The following is an 8,009-nucleotide window of genomic DNA, read 5'->3' on the forward strand; positions in this document are numbered from 1 at the left end:
TAATTATCATGTTTAAGATTATGCAATACCAACATGTATGCATATTCATTAACTGTAAATGCTAATTATTTTCTGACTATTACCATGCACTAGAATCATGATGATTTATAAGCTTTCCAAAAATTACCAAAATGGAGTATGTGCTCTCTTCCAGGATTTCACAGGTCAAAGATCATTCTAAAATCCTGGAATCATTTCTTTTATACAATGAGACCTTTGGGAGTTAAGCCATACACAGAGCTCTGCAGAGTCCAGAGGAATCCAGTGACACATTTAGTAATGGCACTAAGCAGAGAAGCAGAGCAAATAAGCATGCTAATTCCTACTGTCAGAAAGCAATTAGATATGCTAATTAACAAATTTTGTATGCAAATGCTCAAGTGTATTTGAGTGTGATGATGATCAATCACATACTGAAAATCACTTTCTTTCTACAGAATTCTCTTCTCTCCAGGGTATTTTCAGCAGATGCAAAGGGGACACACCTACCTCTTACCAAACAGAATACCATCTCAAATTGGGCTTTAAAGTCTTAACCAGGATTAGAAATGTTTGGCCTTTGGAGAGCTAGATACTCTAGTGCAAAAAATAAGCAGTTGGGTTTTATGTGTTATAAAATTCTCTGGTCAAAATTTGGAAACTCTTAATTGAATAGTTCTGGTCAAGCAGTAAATAGTAACACTTGAGGTGAAAAGGGAGCAGATTTCTAATTTACCTTTGAGAATCTCTCCTTTCACTCAGTCTCTTCTTTTAACCACCTGTCAACCTTCAACCAGCAGTTTATCCTGTCCAATTTCTTCAAGCCTCTATATCCTTATCTGTAAAATAAGAATGAGTCCATCTGCTTGATATATCTTAAAACAAATTATTGAGAGGAATCATATTGAATAGGGAATATGAGTGCTGTGAAAAAATAAAGTCCTAGAGAGATTTAATTTCTTACCAATGTATACTTTATATATAAACAATAGAACTAGGAACCTGAAAATTGATGAAAAAGACCCTGTTGAATTGAGATTTGAATTCATTTTAGTTTTCATTTGTTCCTTCTTTAGCTCTGAATAGAGGTGAAAATGCTATATGATGAAATGGGGAAAAAAAGCACAGGTGAGAAAAAGTGAACACTATAATCTAAAGAAAATGGATTTAGGCTATGAGTTAGAACAGCTTCTGGTTCTAATTCCCCTGTGTGACTTTTTGGCCTCATTTTTTTCCACTTTCAAATACATATTTCTAACTTCGCTGATGAAGTTACTCTGTGAGAAACTTAGGTTATCTACTTAAATTCTAGAGTACTGGCAGGGGATGAAAGACCAAGGGAAATCTCATTTTTCAATAGAGATGAAGAGATGATACAGAAAATAGAAGACAAATTAGTTATCAGTTGCTCCATTCACTTACAAAGGTCTTTAAAGTTTATATACAGCATCTTATATAATCTTCATAACCACCTGTGAGGTGGGTAGAATTATCTTTTCTTAGGGAAAAGGAAATTGAAGCTCAGAAAGTAAACACAGGACCAAGGACACATAGAGCTAATAAATGGTGGCCTTGGATGGAATAAGTCTTACTTCACTGCTCTCAAATGGATGCAATCAGAATCTTTTAGCTGTGCTATTTTTAAAGATAAAATAAATCCAAGGGTAAAAGACACATAACTTGAGCACAGAAGGATTAAAAACCATAAGACCAAGTTATTGTTTCCAAAATTAAAAGAAGTTGGTAATATGTGCAAATGTGTTGTATGTGCATGTGTGTGCGTGTGTGTCAGTATGTGTGTGTGTGTGTAAACAGGTAAGCAAAAGAAGAAACAAAATTTCATTTTAGAAGCAGATAATTACCGAAATAGGATGGTTTACAAACGCCTCTGCCCAGAAACAAGAGTTACCGGTTTAAATTAGTCATTAAGAGCATTGCCTGGAGCCAGACTTCTTCAATTTAAATCTTAGTTCTACCACTTACAGCTGTGTGACAAGCCAGTTATTTATTACCCCTGTGCCTCAGTTTCTCTTCCCTAAATTTTGAAAAATAATTGTACCTACTCATTTTATACATTAAAATAATACAACACATCCAAAGTTCTTAAAACAGTGCTTAGTGCATATTAAACACAAAAAACAAACACGTAATGCAAAGAAGTTTAAGGAGCCCTCAGAGATATTCAACAGATGTAGGCAAACTGGCATCAGCAGGAACTATAACTATAAGATAGTCAGATAATGTAGGAGTTGTTTCTTCCTAGATTGATTGAAATGGAAAGAGATCAAACCGTTTATCGTTTTTGTTTGTTTTGTTTTTTATACTGCTATAGAATTATTCTTTTGTTGTCCACCATATATTTTTTAAAATGTCCTTCTACCTATAACTCTAAATCAATTTTATTTTTTCTCCTCTTCCTATGGCTGATTGTGTCTTACTTTTCAGCTCACTTTAGTCAAAGGAGTTAGAAACAGCAGCTAAAACAGAAAGGAAAATGTCTTCTAGAAATCTATATAAGACATGTTAAACACAGATGTCAGGGTTTAATTGATAGTTACAAATTCTAATTTATTTCTATTATCATTATTATTTGATAGCCATGCAATTATTTTTCAACTTAAAATGGCAATCACGTATGTTGTTTTAATTCCTTCAACAAACTTGAGATGGTAGACAGGAAAGGTTTTCGTCATTTTTACAATCTAAAGGAAATGAATCTTTGGTGGCAGAATGTTAGGCTTACTAGCAAGGAATGGGAGAATCAATTCTGGGATGTAATATACAGGAGAGATTTCATTTATTTATTTATTGATAATAGATATTCTTTTTTGCTTCCACTCTCTGCAAACCACCTGGAAAGAGAGTAGGAAAGAAAAACAACTAATTGGATATCAGTTTCTTCTGATAAATTGATTCCTTCTCACTTAGTCACATTTTGGGTAGTCATTTGGTCAGCTCTTGGTATTGTTATCTTTTACATTCCAATCGTCACTACCAGAACATCTAAGAAGACTTGCCAGCAGAAATGTGCGCGTGCATGTGTGTATGAGTGTGAGTGTGTGTGTTAGGGATGTGGCAAATGGAGAGAATGGGCCTGTCCCTGTGAAAGACAGTGTCTGCTCTTGAGAATAACTACCCAAACTAGAGGATGAGCTCGTTCTCTGCTTCTCTGTCTTACAACCACCACCACCACCAATTCCTCATCTAGCATTAGCTGGCTTTTAACTCCCTCTAAGCTGCTGGCAAAAATGTTGGAATCTTGAGAGATACATATTTGGATTATTTAGGGATTCAAGAAGCTTCTCTTTGAAGAGATCCCCAACATGGGTGACCCTGCAAAGAAAAGATTCCTCTTTCTCTCCATGCCTTGGGGTGGGGGTGGGGTCTTCTCCATTTTCTACTGAAATTCCCTTGCTCTTACATGGCTGCTCATTCTATGGATTTGCAAGATGCCTTAAGCTCTGCTGCCTTTCATGGTGTTCTTTCTACCCAGTGAAAACTCCTGTGTCCTTGCCAAGCAGGAAAAATGCAGGCTGCCCCAGGTTTCTCTCTCTCATGCTTATTGCTACTCACTCGCAAGACCAGGAAAGCCTACCAATTTAGTGGCTCAGAAACTTTTGGATAAGGTATGACCCTCCTCCAGAGCTGGGACCACAGGTCAGATCTAATACCCCTACCCCCTTACTCCTTATATATCACCCACACAGAGGGATGAATGCTTCAAAAATGTTGCTTTCCCTAAGAAAACAACTTCTTTCTTTCTCCTAATCGTTTTTGCCTTTTTGTTTGCAATAATTACCACTCTAATCTGGTTTGCTTGGAACACAGAGACAGAGAGACACCATGAATCATCCTCTCGCTAACAGGAAATTTCCTCCTTTATAATCCTCTTCTGTTTAGTCAACAAATAAGGCCAGCTAATCCTTCAGAAAGTGGGAAAAATTCTCCATCATCATTCTGCCTCTAATATATATGCTAACAATGTATTTGTTTATCCATATGTTTCTACCTATCTACTCATATGTTACTCATCCATTTATCTAACCATCTATCTTCATTTCAAATGCTTCACATCTTCATATGTTGTATTGGAATATAGGGCTCACAGCCTTCAGTCTTTGAAAGCTCAGGAGGACATTACTTTCTTATTAAACTGCATCCAGGCTATATCATTTCTGAAGTTTTGAAATTTCTGTTTTTAATTCAAAGCTATAGTGGGTTGAGGACAATGGTAACTGTCTGGTTTCAAATCTTCCCAACACTTTCCCAATGAAACTCACAACATTAACAAAAATCATATGCCTTTACCATTACTAGAAGATTAAAAAAAAAAACAGTCCTACTTTTAATTACAAGTAGATTAAAAATTTCAACAGGGCTCTCACCCATTACTGCAAGTCTACAGATGTGAAGAATGCGATAGAGGAGGGCTTAAGGGAATTCATGAAGAAGAGTATGTAGGACAGAGAAAAAGCACAGACAAAATCACCTGCAAAAATGCAACTCCAATATTGAACGCCCATATAGTGGACACAGATCAGAACTCAGTGGTTCAAAGCACTGGCTACAGGGAAGGAGCTTGGCAGGTAATGGCGACTACGTAACAGTATTGCTTGTGGGGGGTATCTAATTCATAGAAGATGGGCAGAGGTTCTCCTTAGCAATGAGACAGTAAAGGGGAATAAAGAACAAAGTGGGAGGAAATTAAGGATTGTACAAACAAAAGAGAAATAAGGCATGTCAACCCCTACTTCCCACCATCACCACCAATCCTATCCATAAAAGAAACTGGGCAGAATAGTACACAAAAGAGAGTAGAGAGAATTTTTTCACTAGGAACAGTGTTTACAAAATGAATATAAATAGCAATAACATATCTGACAATATTCACGCAAAACTACAGAAATAAAAACAGAAAAGATAAAACAAAGCATGTCAGCTGATGAAATTTCTCCTTTCCTCCCAACAAAACAACCTCGAAGTTGAGAATACTGTTACACAATGCTCAAAAAATGAATTAAAAATCCTTAAGCATTTAGAAATTTGAAGACAAAACTTAGAATCGGAAATACACTGACACCAAATGCTGGCGAGGATGAGGAGCGACAGGAAGTTTCATTCAGTTGCTGGCGGGAAGGCAAAATGGTACAGCCGCTTTCACAGACAGTTTGGCAACTTCTTAAAAACTAAATATTTTCTTACCACACTACCCATCAGTTATACTCTTTAGTATTTACCCAAATGAACTGAAAACTTACATCTACACAAAAACCTAAACATGGATATTTATAGCAGCTTTATTTATAATTGCCAAAACTTGGACATAACTAAGATGTCCTTTAGTGGATGAAGAGATAAATAAACCATTGAAAATAAATATGCAAGAGGAGCAGTCTATCATTTTTGAATGAAATATTCATGAAGAAATTCTAACTATTCTCTTTACATTCCAGTTGGGGAAGGATGGGGTCATGTGACTAGTTCTGGTTCTCAGAACTGAGAGAATCACTTGTCAAATCTAGGAGTTCGAAAGGAGGAGTGTTACGGGTTGGATCATGTTGTCCCTAAAGATATGCTGAAGTCTTCATTCCAAGTATCTCACAATGTGATATTATTTGAAGATAAGAGTTATTGTAGATGCAATTAATTAAGTTAGATGAGGTCATACTGGAGAAGTATGAGCCTGAAACTTCATAAGTCCTTATAAGAAGTTATAATGGAGACACGCAGGGAAAACGCCATGTGACAGTGGAGGTGGACATTGGAGTGATGCAAGCCAAGAATTGCTGGGGAGTGATGGCCACCATCAGAAGCCAGGACTAGGCAGGGAAGGCTTCTCCTATGAATCTGAAGTTTTAAAACGAAAAGGTCTGAACCTTAAAAACTAAAATGAAACTATTTTAATAAGCCGTAAGAACTAAAATATGGAATTAGATTTTATGAAAGGCACCTTATCCCCTATGGGAAAGAGAAGGATCGATTGAGCATTGTTGGGAGTTCTTATTAGAAACAATAAAACTGTTTTATGTTCGTACCCTAATAAGCCAAGACTCCTAACTAAACTGTAATTATGATAAATTTTAACAATAATAAACAATATAATAATATTATTAATTTTATTTTTTACCTCATCAGTAAAATGTTCCTTATCTGTACAAAAAAAAAAAAAAAAGGCTTCCTTTCCTGTTTATCTGTGGACATAACTCCTTTTTGATCCTAACGTAGAACAAAGAGTTATCGATAAGCAAAAGATTCAAAGGACTCAGTAAATTTGGCAAGGCTTATGGGTTTCTAAACGATGAACATTTTAGTAAGTAAATAGTGGAGGTGGGGAGGTCTCCGGGGAGCCTTGTGCTTTGAAATATAATGAGTTTCTTTGGGGAGGAATTCATTAGGAAATGAGAAAGCAAATGCTCTGTCAAGAGGAAGCTTTCGAAACTATTACTCTGTTTTAATCAGCAGGCTTGATTTTCCATTAAGAAACAAGAAAAAATGTTTTCCCTGGCTAGGCAACTCTTTCAACAGGAGACTTTGTTGGTTTTTAATAAGAGAAAGTGTTTAGAGACCTAGTTATTGGTCCATCTCAAGAGGTTTCTGGAATTTGAGTCAGGAAAATATGAAATATTTTTAATTATTATAGAAGAGAAAGTTGCTAACCTTACGTAAGCTAGGCATGTGACCTGGGGAAAATATCTTTACCTCTGAGCTTCAGTTTTCTCTTCTACAAATGAAAATAACAACACTTTTCACATAGAGGTATTTTTTATTTTAAAATGACATGTGTAAAATATTTAGCAATAAAGAGCTAATAAATAGCAGAGCCAAGATTCGAACCCCATCCGGTCTGTCTATAAAATCCAAGTTTTAATCTTTACCCTCTATTGCCTCTATTTTCATACAGAATTGTCATGAAGATCACATATGAATGCAAGGATAAAAGTAGGAAGGGAAATATAAATATAAATTTTAGATTCAGCCTTGATAGAATCAGGGCTTTACAATCAGAACTAAAGGCTTTTGGTAGTGATTTGAAAATATAAAGAAAGCGCTCCATTAGAGTATAAAGGACATTTCTTTTGTTCACTGCTCTACCCTTAGCTCCATGATGCACAATGCTGGTTTATTATATGAATTTTGTTGAAAGGATGGCCCATAACCAAACACCTATCAAAGGAAAAGACACATTTGACAAGCACCTATTTCAAAACTAAGCCCTGTAAAGGTGGTGGCATCATTATCCTTTAAGGTTTAGCACACATAAAAATACCGACACTTTAAGGAAACTATTGATGTCAATCATTTTGAACTTAGCATAGTATGTGAATAGTAGAAAAAATACTATTTTAGAAGATGTCTGACTTGATGTGCAGAAATAATATATACTTTTAGAAAGATGTTATCCAGTTATTCCTTATCTAATCAAATATATTAATTGAAAATAGATTGTAATTACATCTGGAAAAGACTCTTTCCTTTTCCAGACTCTAATAAGGCTTCTCTGAATCCCAATGTCCGTATTAGCAAGAATCTTGCTATGTCAGTTTAGTAAGAATTCCCCTCACCCCAACCTCACCCCGATATCTGATCAAATTCCTCATCCTTCACTGTCCCCCAGCTGATTATCTGATCACCTTGGACAGCCTTCAGCAGGAATACTGTTAGATCTGTTTAGCAAGGATCCCCGCTTACCTCTGATGTTTCCTAATTTTTCCTCCACTGGCCCCTCTGAGACCGTCTTACTTCATTCCTTGCTCCAGTTCTATTAACCTTTCAGTTGCTCAGATGTGCCATCCTCCTTCCCACTTCAGGGTTTTATGTGTAGAGTTCCCATCAATTAATCAGTTTCTATTTAGCATCTTTCAGATTTCAGCACAGAGGTCACATCCTTAGAGAATTATCTTCTAACACATTCGATTAAATCAGGTCATCTTGCTATAAGTTCTCAAGCTACACTAGCCATACAAAAAAACTCATCACAGTAATGATATTTCATTCCCCTTTTTTGTTCCACTAGAACATTAAGCTCCATG

The sequence above is a fragment of the Pteropus vampyrus genome, unplaced genomic scaffold, assembly GCF_000151845.1.
Source record: "Pteropus vampyrus isolate Shadow unplaced genomic scaffold, Pvam_2.0 Scaffold31, whole genome shotgun sequence".
NCBI lineage: Eukaryota > Metazoa > Chordata > Mammalia > Chiroptera > Pteropodidae > Pteropus > Pteropus vampyrus.